Consider the following 13,871-nt stretch of genomic DNA (forward strand, 5'->3'; position numbering starts at 1 on the left):
CCTTCTTCCCTTGAAACAGTTAGGGTACTTGTAGTTAAAAACTTTCACCAGAAGGCAACCTGTGGCTGCGACTACACTCTATGCATCTTCCCCCCCCCCCCCGATTTTCTCCCTTTCCTTCTCCTCCCTCCAAGAAAAGCTTTGTATGGGGCACCAGGAGTCCCCTTCACTTCTGTAAATCTTTCTTTTTTCCTCAGTAAGATTCTATCCTTCTCAAGCATCCAGGTTTGCTTTTTGGTTTCTGTTCTGTAGGACAGCTTTGAAATGGACAGTGGTGAGGGACAGATGCACAAATAGATGACCTCCTACTCTAGCGCAGGTTATCAATACCAGATTCAAGACAATGCAACATTCTGAGCACAATTAGGCTTCCTTTCATGTGAAATTTTTGCAAATTTCCAAATAATATTCAAAGTGCATTGTTACCAGAGAGGTATGATTTAGTTATTCAGTCGTTCATTGAAGGACCATTTGCTAATTAGGTTAATATTTTACTAAACTAGAAGCCAACATAGCCTTAGAAATGAGGTTTATAGGATAAATGAGGATATTTGGCAAGCAAAGAAAGCCTTGAGTTGCTGAAGTTCAAGAAACTATAATTAGAAACAAAACACAGAGATTCTGAATAGCAGGTTTTCAAAGAGCCGGTTAGTGCTTAATGTGAATTAGACAAATGTCTAGCTAAACTTCAGTAATGGCAGTCTTGTACATGAAGGCACTGTTTAATTTTAAGTGAAACATCCAATGTGAGTTTTCATTCTCAAATACTGGCTGTATTTGACAGCCAGTCTTGCTGGTGCTTAAAGACGCAGATAATATTGGGGAAAATGAAAGAGGAAGAGTGGGAGAGAGGAGAGAAAGAGAGATGAGAATTTGGAGCTGTTGAAAACGTTGGCATAAAGGAATTGCGTGGATAAGGGGGGGGAGGGTGGCGGTGGTGGGGGTGGTGGTGGTAGCAGATCTTCTTATGGGGATTCTTCCCCATCTCCTGCTTGTGTGTCGAACGACCTCAACTAGTTTCTAAAGCCTAGTGACTGGGATCAAATCACTCTGTAACCCGACGAATACTTTTAAGTAAGTTTCCTTGGGCCGCCAGTGTCACCGGAAGAAAAGCCGGCATTTCAAGAGGTGGAAAGGTTCAGGGTGAACTGAGAACCCAACTATGGCAGGGGCGGGAGCTAAAATAAGGAAAAAGCTCCCTTTCCCCCCTAGGGCGAGGGAGGTTTCATTGCGGACGCCGTGAGCCTCCCTCGCGTGTAACTGTATCGAGCTTGGAGCGGGTCGCCCGGGGTTCCACGGAAGGGCGGTGCGGGTGAAGGAGCATGCACCCCGGCCCTTCAAACTGTCACCATCGGGTTAGGAGGCTCGCAGGCCGGACAGGGCGGCATCACCATCTCCACGTCTTTCCCATAGTCCTGCCCAGCCCGAGCGAATCCCATTTTAGAAGGACTATTTTGGGGGAGATCAGGGGTCTCCGTGAGTCCCCGCATTGTCAGGAAATGGGCAACTGGACGCCAGCACAGTCCTTCGACCCCTTAGCCATAGGATACTGGGTGTCCGGCCACGCTGAGTGCTGTCGCCCTGGGACTTGGGCACGGCTGGCAGATGGAGGCGCGGGCGAGTCGCAGCTCGCGCGTGGGCCGCCCCCAGCCCGGAAAGCCCATCCCGACCACGCCCGCTTGGAAGGTCCGGAGAGGAGCAAACGTGAGCGTGGATGGATAGTTAAGGGGTGGCTGCCCTCCGTGGGGCGCGCTCAGCTTGCCGCGCCTGTGCCCCCTTCGAAGCGGGGGGAAAAATGCCCGCTGCTTGGCCCCGGCGTCCCCGAGTGTTCCCAACTTACCGAGAGAGCGTGGCGCGTGGATCGGCCCGCGGAGGCGCCCGCAGCATCTGCCACTCGGACCCGGGCAAGGGCACCACGGAGAGCACAGGCGGCGCCCCCAGGGCAAGCAGATTCCTACTGGAGGGCTTTGCCGCGGGGCAGCGATTGTGGCAGGAAGGGAGGGAGGGGGGAGTGGAGAGGGAGGAGGAGAGAAGAATGCGAGGGAAGGGAGGAAAAGGTGGGAGGGAAAGCGGGGGAGGGCAAAAGAGGGAGGGATGGCGGCCCCTCGCCCGCACTTACCAATCACCCCGCAGATCGAATGTGCCCCTAGAGCCCCAGGGTGGGGGAGGGAGCAGCCCACAAAGGAGCCGCGGCTCCATTTCCCTGCCCGGCGCGGCGGAGCGCGGCTTGCGCCTCGCGGCCCCTTTCGTCTGGAACTCTGCCCAGCGCTGGCAGCTTCCACCACGGGATGCAGCTCAGACGTGGCAAAGCAAACAAGGCGGATGGCACTCGGTCTGTACCAAATCCGAGGGGAAACAGAGCCCACCGAATGGAAGTTGGGCGCAAGTGAAAGAGCAGCTAGTAGTGGGAGTTGACCCCCCCTTGCCCTCAGGGGCCACAGCCTGCCTCCCCGAACTACTAAGCGCCCAATCACTGGAGTTCTCAGGCGACATTTAAAGCCCCCCTACAGCGATGGTAAACAAGCACTTTCCATTTAGGGCTGGGGAGACTTGGGCAAATGTGTTCACCAAGCAAATCCTTGGCACCCCAATCCCCTCTTCTGCTTGCGTTATTATTATTATTATTATTATTTTGTGCATCACAGCCATGCCTAGGTCGAGCCCAGCGTTCCTTCTGCAATCATCTTTTGCTTTCCCCTCTCTCCTGGTTTCTTGGTTTTTCTTCTTAGGAGTCCAGGTTGTGATTCTATTCAAGAAAAGCGCTCACTGACTCAACACAGTTCAGGGAGGTCCTGCAGGCTTTCCCTAAAAACATTGCCTTTTCCCTGAAGATCTTGCGTTTGTGTAGCCTCTCCTCCACTTTCCCAGAACCTTCAGCAGAAAGTTGGAATTTCATTCCTTTAAGCCAGGAATATGGAGTTCATGAGATAGAGTACCAAGATATCCTCCTCCCTCCATCCCGGAGGAAGGCTTTGCAGCCCACAATGAAAGTCTGAAAACCCCCAAAATGCTACACACTATCCAGAAGCACAAAAGCAGCAAGGAGACAGGTGCAAAATTAGAGCAAATATTAGTTTTCTTGCTGATGAATCTACATTAGAATTCGTCTCCTTTTCAAGGTTATTTCATATACATAAGAACCAGGTTCTCAGGGCACTGACTGCCATATCATTCCTGTTCTTTGCTTTGACAATCTTCTGTATCCCTTCCTCCCTTCTCTTTTTGGCTTTCTTTTCATCCTGGTTTTCTAAGGAGACTATGCTGAGCCTTTAAAAAGGAATACTGCTGATAATCTTATATTGTGAACATATGGAGTTTAATTTAGTAATAGTCCAAAGAATTGCCTAATTTTATCCACTGCCTTTAAAGAACATTATTTTTCCTCTTCATTCTTGAGAGTTCTTGAATCTCCCTGTTATTCAAATAAAGCCATTTGGAAGAGCATAGTTCTAACATATGCACATGGGCAGGCTATTTACAGCTACGTATTCAAAACCATTGTGCTGCATTTATAATATCCTTGCTTATATGCACCATTCAAAGTGCTGTTTGCTATACACTATAGTGTAGGTCTGGGCACATCATGTCGTTAACTGAAGGCAGTCAATGCTGTTACCTCTCTGTCACTCATTTCTGACTGTGTCATCTATTCTTGCAGTTATTTAATGGGTGCTATAAACAACTACATAACAAAGAGCTAAGGGACCGTTCAAATGCAGAAATGATGACTCTATCATCTCAAGAAAAGAGACAGTTTCCTAAGAAAAACGTTGATGTTTCTCCAGCCAAAGGGAACACACACACACACACACACACACACACACACACACACACACACACACACACACATACACACACACATACACACAGAGTGTATTACAAATTAGATGAAGACCATAATAACAATGATAAAACTTGATATTTTGTATGAATCCAGTAAGGCATCCAATAGATGGCATGCATCAATTTTAATTAGCCTTGTAAGCAAGTCTGACATGCTTACCAGCCTTCAGAGAACATTGAGCAGCATGTCTTTCCGCATGGGACCACAGTGATAGTAAGATAAAATTAAAAAGAGCAGTCTTTTCTTTTTGTCAGCATAAACATTTCAAGTAGGTGGGTAGGTTTTTTTTTGAAGGGTGCCCTGAGTGCATGCACACACACAAAAATTGATGAGCGATACAAAACTTTCTGTGAAAGCTGTTGCATAGATAATTATAGTAGAAGAGAGCTTGAAGGGTGTGAAAAATTTATACACACCAGTTTATTTGAAAGCTGCTTCATACTGACTTTTCTTGAAGCTCTTGTGTGAAGGGTAAGTTTACAAATGTAAGTGAATGATACAAATGCACATATGAATTTGTTTTTGTTAACCAATAAATACCACATTAGTAAATTTTACATAGAAGTATACTACATAACATGCCTGTAGTTTTGTAACTGTTGGTAAATTTCATCTCTGATGAATGAAAAAAGATGCATATATTGCTAAGAAGATGAAAATACTACCCAATTCTCTATAGTGCGTAGTGTACCTGAGAATGTTATTTTGTAACATTTTCCACACCTATCTATCTAGGGCCAGAATTCTTAAAACAAACAAAACAGAAAGTGAATGATTCAATAATTCCCAACAAATCAATAATTCTGAGGCTCCTTTTATTCAAAGAATATCCATTTGAATCAAACAGTTCAAAAAAGAGTTCCATAGGATAGATTCCTAAATAAAGAAAAGAAATGACACAAAGGGTACAGTGTCCTTTATACCAGTAATTATAGTTTACGGTTATTGTAGAATTGGTCCCTGATGCTATTGAAAGTGTAGATATTTTTAAATTCAATTCAATTATTTTGGTTTACTCTGGCAGGCATTTTGGTTTTGCTGGAATAGTGTGCAAAAATACTTAAAGCATTTTGGCCTTTAATCAAATACATTACATATCCAGCCCTTGTAGCCCAAAGACTTGGATTCAAATCTAATGCCTGCTATTTCTTCCTCATGGATCTACATCAGTCTCTGGGCCCCTTTTAGTTTCTTGATGTATAAAAATGACTACTAGTACCAACTCAAGAAAGACAGATATGCATAGAATTCTTATATATTGTGAGGTGATGCATATGTGTGTAGGGAAATCTTGAACTGATAGATTCCTAAACTTTCTGAAATAATTAAATGTCACAAAATGTAATCATGCTAATGAGAAAAAGATAGCATTTTTAGTTGGATAGTAGAATTAGGATGAGAAAAATTATGCCAGTTGGGGTTATATAATGTCAAACACTCAAAAGTCCAGTTAATTTGTAGAATGTAAACCTAAAACGATGATGCTGATAGTTTTGGTAATGGGAAAGTAATGCAAAATGGTGACTGTTTAGAAGAAGAAGGTGGAAGGGGAAGATAGATGATATTGAAGAGCAAAAGGCTATATAATAACACAACAGCATAGCCACACCAACCAAAAGCTGTTTGAAAAAGAGAAGAGTGAAGGAAGGAATGGGATTATGGTCAGGGAAGATTTTTTTAAAAGTGTACTGTGTGCATATATTGAAATATAAGAAACTCCATCATATTAGAAAGGTATGCAAATTCAAATGTAAAAGCAAAAGAAAACTATTCAAAACGTTCCCCTGCTTTTTACAATTAGTTGAATATACGTATGATACTTTGGACCACGGGATTAGTGTTTGTGGATGGGTGCTGACCTCTATGTTAGCAGCATCCCTGGTAGCATGCATGTGTGTGTGTGTGCCATATTTGTAAATGTATACCCATCTTACTATTTTTGGTGGAGTAGAAGGACAGAGCAAGAGCAAGACTGCATGTGGTCTAATTCCCTGCCATGTTATATACTATACTCTGAAACCTCTTTTGCTCTGAATAACATCACAGAGACAGATAATGCATATTGGTGCTGCTCTGTGGAGAGAAATTTATTTTAGAACACGACCATGGGCATAGTCATAGACTGAGACAAAAGTTTTGGGAAATAACATTACAGTATCATCATAGGCTTCACAACCCAGAAATACTCTATTGTCTTTGCTTTTTGAAATTGTTGGCTGTGGACTATTAAATTGTTTTCGAGAGCAGCTAGTACATTGTATCTCATAGTAGATTGTATCTCATTAGCACAGTAGATTAGGCAGGAAAAGAAGGACAATGGAGTAGAAAAGAGAAAAGGGACAAGATACAGGAAAAATAGAAATAAGAGAAAAAAGAAGTACATATAGTACAAAATTACAGAGAAAGTTATGGCACTGAGGCAATTATATCAAGTGCTGCCTAACAATTGCCCCTATTTCCTAAGAGCTCCAGATCCTTCTCATCTTTATTGGCTGAGTCTAGCAATTCATCCATAAGAAACATAATTAAGCTTAATGGACTTGGAAATAAATACACATGGCAAGAATCACAGATTGTACAGATAAGGATGAGGATAGCATCAGGAGGTATTTCATTTATTCTGACACATTCTATCCTATTAATCTCACCACTACTGGAAATTTTATTTTTGTTTGGAGTTACAATCTAATATGTTCAAGAAGAAACCAAATTTATTGGGCTTGACACTGCACTTTATTGGAGTGGTATAATGCAGTGGAGCCTCTGTACTAAGTTCTGTTGATTTTATTTATGTATTTATGTTTGCCCAGTATAAATATATGGTAAAGTGTGTGCTATGGTGGAGAGTTTAGTGCTGACTCTGCTGGAACATTCAAAATGTCTGTATGCAAGCTGCCCAGTTCTAAAGAGTTACAGCCAGAAGTGCAGCCTCTAAGGATTTGCATTAAGTATCTGTGAGTTTTTAAAATGTCATTTGTGAAGAGGACCAGACTACTAATATTAAAAAATGGCCATGTTGACACATGGAAGATCTACCCTGAAGTTTCAATTTGTCCAAAATGAAGCAGGATTTAGCAGTTGTAAGCTAAAAAATGAACTGAATGAGATCGCGAAGGTAAATAAAAATCATTTCCAAGTGATAGCAGGTTGATTTGCAATGAGAGGAGAATAGGTTTTCTTTCATCCTGGATCCTGATACCTTATTATTCAGATGCGACACTATTTTTTTAACTTCCTTCCATTTTTCATCTCCCAAGCAATTTCTATGTGACATTAAAGTGATACCAGGTATAGAAACCCTCTTCACCGTAGTATTACAGTTAGAGTCACCTTTACGTAAAAACAAAACCAAACAAAAATGGAAGCATAATCTGAGGGGATAGGTGGTACTGGGAGAGGTGAGGGGAAATGATGAAAGGGGTAACTTTGATCAATAGGCAATGAAACTCAGAAACTCACATGTTGAATTAAAATCCCTTCATACAACCACTTAAAAACAAAGAAAAGTAAAAGAAACAATAGGACATAGGACAAGGACTTTTGAATCATGTATGGTTTTACTATTAGCTTAGATAAATAACAAAAGACAAAAAGGCCTGAAAGTTTGTCATTGTTCATAATTTGGATATTCCCAATGTTCTCTCTGAAAAGTATCTAGCAATGTACCTGGGTTGGAGGAATTATATGAAGCATCGAAAAAACATAACTTTGGGCAACCATAGGAAACGTTCACAATACTGAAGGAATAGTCATAACACATCATGATTTCAGCATAACGGATTCATGATGATGAACCTTTAACTACCTGTTTATAGGTCTAGTCACAGGTCAAGAAATGGTACTGTTTTAAATCACTTGATTACATTGAATTATTTAATATATTTAAAAATAGAAACCCAAATATTTAAGGAGACATGCATAACTGCTAAATGAAGAAAGCCCACTATTGTTTTCAGCAACGAATGGTCATTGTCAAATGAATGAATTGATATATTACTTATAATCTTAAAATACAATCACTTGACCTAAGGTAACTACTCTTGAATGCAAATAAACATTGCATAACAATTTTGGATAAGCCCAGATTCCTGCTGTGAAGTTCTAATTGCTTGGAATTCAAATATCAAATATCATTTTTTATTCAAGGTTTTGAACAGTTCTGCTATGATTTACATTGCCAACATTAGACTGTGTTGGACTCCCATACAATTGTTCATTTGCTATCTTTGTTGTGGTCATTAGCCAAATTCTTCTTGATCATAGGCTACCTGGTTTCATCCAGCTGTGCTTGTTGATTTTTAAATGAGGATTGTGACTGAAATAGGGCCTTTGAACATTTATGTGCATAGAATTAATTATTTTAACTATTTTTATCCATTTTTAGTCCTAATAGGCAATAATACCTTAAGTAAATTTTAGAAACAACTATAGTATATATGACAAATCACTAGAAAGATCTTAAAATACAGTAATTAGGACTAGTGATCGATAAATAAATTACATGCTCATGAAGCTACTTTTACAATGCTCATTCATTATTGTTTATTGAAGCTAATATTCTTTCTTCAAGATGTCAGTGATTATTTTTGGCATAGATATTGAGTAAAAGCACTTGGCAGCTTTAAGAATTTGTATTTTCTGTATGCACCAGTTTACCTTTCCTCTCTTCCTTTTCCTTCCTGCTCTGCTTTCTTTTAAAGTTAATATGGAATTCATCCATTCATAATGAGATATATCTCAATAAAATCTATAAACACCACATGTAATTATGTCTGAAGAAACAATTAGTTGAAATAAACCAATATCAAATGGAGTTTCTACAAAAAGGTATTATTGTGACTATTTTTATTTGATTTCTGAAATGCGCAAATGAATACAAAAGGCTTCCATATTTAGTGTACCTTATTCTGCAGTTTTTGTACATCACAAGGATTCATATCCTGTGCGCCCTTTTTAAACAGTTAGCTTTCTGGGCCCCACTCTAGACTCACTGAATGGAATTTTGTAGAATGTAGTTTAGAAATGGTGTTTTTATAGGACTCTTGAAGAAATCTGATAAATTCTCTAAAATCATTTTAGCCCTTCCTTCCTTCCTTCCTTCCTTCTTTCCTTCCTTCCTTCCTTCCTTCCTTCCTTCCTTCCTTCCTTCCTTCCTTCCTTCCTTCCTTCCTCTTTGTTTCATCTTTAAATCATTGTACAAGGGTTTCAATTCAAATTGTCAGTATGCATCTTGATTAAATTCACCCCTGTATCATTATCCCTCATCTCTCCCAACCCTACTCATCTTCTCAATTTCCCCAGTTCCATTTCACATATCTACATTGAATATCTCACAGCTTTTGCTCCGCTTTTTTTTAACTGCTCAATCAATACCTTCATTTTGTAAGTGGGGGAAATCCAGGTGAAGTGACATATTTAGTAACACAAGAAGAGCTAAGAGTAAAACACACATCTCCCAACTGTTACATAAATACTTCGACTAGTTTGATGCTTTGATAATTTACTTTTAGAATCAAGTTTTCTCTTGAAGACTAGCACTGAAATTTAACACAGCACAATGCACTCTGCTTATGAATCATGTAACAACAGGGCTGTAAAGTGACTCTTGTTGGTCAGCCATGTAAAGTGATATCTTATTTTCAAATTCAAAGTTTATTGATACTTGGTTTGGGAAGTGCAAATTTTATGAAACTGAATAAGATGTTTGTTAGGAAAGAGCTCACATGTGAGTTTGAATCTGCTTATCAAATTATTGCCCAATACATTCTAAATGTCATATTTAATGGAATCTGAAGTAGCTTATTTTACTTCTCAAGTAATCATTTATGCAGTCTAGTGATTAATTTTAAGGATAGTGCAGTAAGGCCAGAGTTCATAAGAGAATTTTTTTTCTTTTACTTTTTTCACTTCAAATTCTTGAGTAAAGTTACATAAAGCTCTCAGAATAGGCTTTACAACATGAGAGCTGAGGACACTATCAGGAAGTTCTTTTGACCTATAAGTGTCAACTTCAAGAAAATTCCTGGTAGAAACTTTTGAAGATAAAATAGAAGACCTAATTAACATTTAGAAGAGGAAGATATATATCCATTTCAAGTAAGCTGACCTGGATTTCAGCAGTAGGATCCCTTTTGGACACATTTGTAACTCATTTTAATTGCTAATAAGTACTGTGTGTACACACCCAATGCAGAATTAGTCTTAACTTTCAGACACACAAAGGTGAATTAACTTAAAATTAAACAAGACAGTTTTATGAAAAGACATTTTATTTCTATAGTCTGATTCTGAAACAAATATGGGTGATTGACAAGCACCAATCACACAAAAAAGTTGAAAGGACTAATGACATTTTCATGCCTTATTTATATTACTACAAATTATTTTCAAGGGGAATCTGGTGATTTAATTTGTATGAAGTACATGTAGCAGAAAGCCCATGGGCTTAAGAATCCATCACAGCTAGATTTGAATTCTGGTTTATAAAGCCAAGAGTATGTGTTTGGACACCTTATTTTAATGCTATGTATGGATTTCATTTTCTAATAAAGAATGAATAATTATACTGACCTAATGAGAACTATCCTAGAGCTACATTAAAAACAGACATAAAATGTTTCATATTGTGCCTGGCAATTAGTAGTTGCTAAAAGAATCATATTTTCCTCCCATTGTTCTCCATTTATGCCTCTACTTTTCTTTCTCCTTGTTTTTTTTCCCTATCCCTTTCTCTTTTCCTCTCCTCTCCCTCCTTATTTAAGAGGAGTGTTTTTCTCTCTCTCTCATTTTGATTTGAGAGAACAATCAGAACAAGCTTACCTCAGGGACTTTCCTATTGTTCTCAAACATGTGGCTAACCCTATCAAAGACTTGGTGGCTAAATTCAATTCGGAAGTCTTCACTGGGAAGTACAGTCATGTTGATGCACTAAATAAAATGATCAAATTTGGTGTTAACAGTAATGATGGTGAAAGTTTGTCTGTTACCTGCATTTCCTTCTCAGTTGCTTGGAAAACAACAGTAAATTTAAAGAGTGAGCCTGTCTATCTCCAAATCCCAAGCAATAGGCAATCACTAAACTTTAATTATTGTTATAGTATGAAGTTTGGACTACACTTCCCAATGCTTTCTGTAATATTTTTATCTACTCAATATACAAAATGTATATAACCTAATGAAATATTTTGAAGACATTGCTTTATCCTCTAACCCTTTATTAATGGGGAGAAAAAATGGTCATTAGCATCCTTTAAGTGTGTAGCATGGTCTACTTCATATTCAGTGAAAATTGAAATTCCCTTTACAATTTCAAACCAAAGGAAAATGATGGGTTTAGTGTTTCTTTGAGGTCATATCTGCTTTGTCATATTTTGTATGCCATTTCTAAATTCAGAAGAGTCTAATATCTAAAATACCTAAATATGGAGATATTATGAGGTAATAATCTGTATTACCTAACAATTCTTTTGTAAGCTTTCTTGATTTGTGAAATCAATTTGTGTGTGTGTGTGTGTGTGTGTGTGTGTATACGTATGAGAGAAAGAGAGAGAGAGAGAGAGAGAGAATTACATGAATACAGTCAGTGGCAGAATATAAATGTATAGGCTCAAGGAAAAATATTTCCAGTATAATTCTTTCTCCTGGGGCAGTCCAAAAGGTGTTTTAAAAATTATTCTATTTTTGTTGTTTCAGAATTGAAAAAGTAATGAAATAAAGAAACAAATGAGAGAAACAAAGAGAATCATACTAAATACCTTGTGTGAAATTGAGTGTTAAAAGACCTAGAGGAAATATGAACAATGTTGTTAATATAGAATTAAACACATATAAAGGTAAACTTGCCTTTGTATCCTATCCCTATTTCCATCCACTTTACTTCAGTAAGAACTTTGGTGTGTATCATTCCTGTCCCTTTTGTACATTTTTGTATATCTTTTGTATATCTTTGTATATCTTTTGTGACACCATGTAGGTACTATTTTTTATGTTTTAGCTTGAGATTTCCTTTTTTCATCCTGATGCATAGATATCTAATTAATTCACCATGATTCATCTATAGTAACTATATAAGCACATTAAAATATACTCATTTCCTTTATTGACAGACTTCTAATTAATTTCTAATATTTTCCCTGTATTACTCTTCTCTTTTGTTTTGTTTTGAAACAGAGTCTCTTTATGTAGACAAGGTTGGCTGTCAACAATCTTCAAATCCATTGATATCAGTATTTTTTTCTTTTTGCTGGTCATGGGGCCTGAACTCTGGGCCTGGGCACTGTCCTTCAGCTCTTCAGCTCAAGGTTCTACCACTTGAGCCACAGCACCACTTCTGGCTTTTTCTGTTTATGTGGTGCTAGAAATCGAACCCAGGGCCTCATGCATGTGAGGCAAACTCTCTACTACTGAGCCACCTTCCCAGCCCCAAATGTACTCTTTTCTAATCTAAATTTTATTGTAAAGTTGCTGTACAGAGAGGTTACAGTTACATAAATAAGGTAATAAATACTTTCTTTTTGAACAATGGCACCCCCTCCCTCATTTTGTCCCCCTCCCCCTCCCTGAGTCTCCTCCTCCCCAAATCACAAAGTTTATTTCCAACATAGTGTCTGGTGAGTATTATAATAAGACGTACAAGACAATATATTGAAAACAAACTTCACAACTTTGTGGGGGCTGGGAGGAGAGGTAGGAGTAGAAGAGGTGGGGAGGAAAGGGGTGGTAGGGGGAAAATATCTATATAAATAACAAAAATAGAATACATTTGTCCCTGTGCAAGAATTATATTCTTGCTGTTCATCAATGTATATGCATTTACTGACAGTTGTGTTGCTGCATAGTTATAGTCATGTGTTTATTAAATAAATAAAAGAAAGGAAAACAACAAATGAATGACTTTTCTTAAGGTGAATTCTCTGCCAGGAATCTCTGTACTTTGCACCAGTAGATTTCTGGCAACTTTCCCCACTAGCTTGCTAAAAATAACCAGTCATCCTGTAATGTGGCTTAGACTTAAACTTAGATTTTTGTTACATGAATTGTAATTTACCATGAAACCAAACCTCATATACATGTTATTTTCATGAATTGTATGATCAATGGCAATAGACATAACTACCATTTATAAATGTTCTCAGAAGAGTGACCCTAAAGTAGGCAAAGTAAACTGTGCCCAATATTGATAGTGGCCTTTCAGTGTTTATTCTCCATTGCTTCCTTAGTCAGAGCCCAATTTTTATTCAGTGCAGTGCTTCCCAGAATAAAGACCATGATTCCCAAGATTTAATTTCTTCACAGCTGAGTATGATCATGTGACTAACACCTTGCCAGTAGGAGTAGATGTGTCATTTGGGAGTTCTGTATGTCTTGTTAAAAAGGGGAGATGAGTACATTTATTTTTCACTTCATCTTATTCAAGCAGTATCTTGAGCCATAAACACAAGGACTATCTTATCTGCCTGGATACAAAAACAAATTTATTTATTTTTGCCAGTATCGGGGCTTGAAACTAGGGACTCACACTCTTGCTTAACTTTTTCACTCAAGGCTGGAGCTTTACCACTTGAACCCAATGTCCATTCTGAGGAAACAGATTCTTAAAAGGTGTTTGAATCTCTCAATTACCAACTTGTCATTATTCTTTCTTTTTATTGGAAACACATTTATATTCACATGACACTGATATCGTTTAGGAGACCATATTTGGTTTCTCAGCCCATTAAAGAATTAAAAGGCAAGAAAGGGTTTAAGGTAAACAGAATACATTTATTTGAAAGTGAGAGGACAGCCATGAAAAGAAATTAATGAGGTTTTCCATCTGAGAGGAGCCCCATAGAGGAGTCCAATGGAGTCCTATCAAAAGGCAGTCATTATGGTCTGGAGTTCCTTCCCTATCTCCTCCCCTGTTTTTTTTGCAGTGATTGCTTTATGGCTTGTACTTATACTGTCATGGCTCTTTTCATTGTTTGATCAGGCAGCAAAGAAATTATGGAAATGAAACAATTTGAGCAGGAACCCAATACACTATAGA

The sequence above is a fragment of the Dipodomys ordii genome, unplaced genomic scaffold (assembly GCF_000151885.1).
Source record: "Dipodomys ordii isolate 6190 unplaced genomic scaffold, Dord_2.0 Scaffold89, whole genome shotgun sequence".
Taxonomy (NCBI): Eukaryota; Metazoa; Chordata; class Mammalia; order Rodentia; family Heteromyidae; genus Dipodomys; species Dipodomys ordii.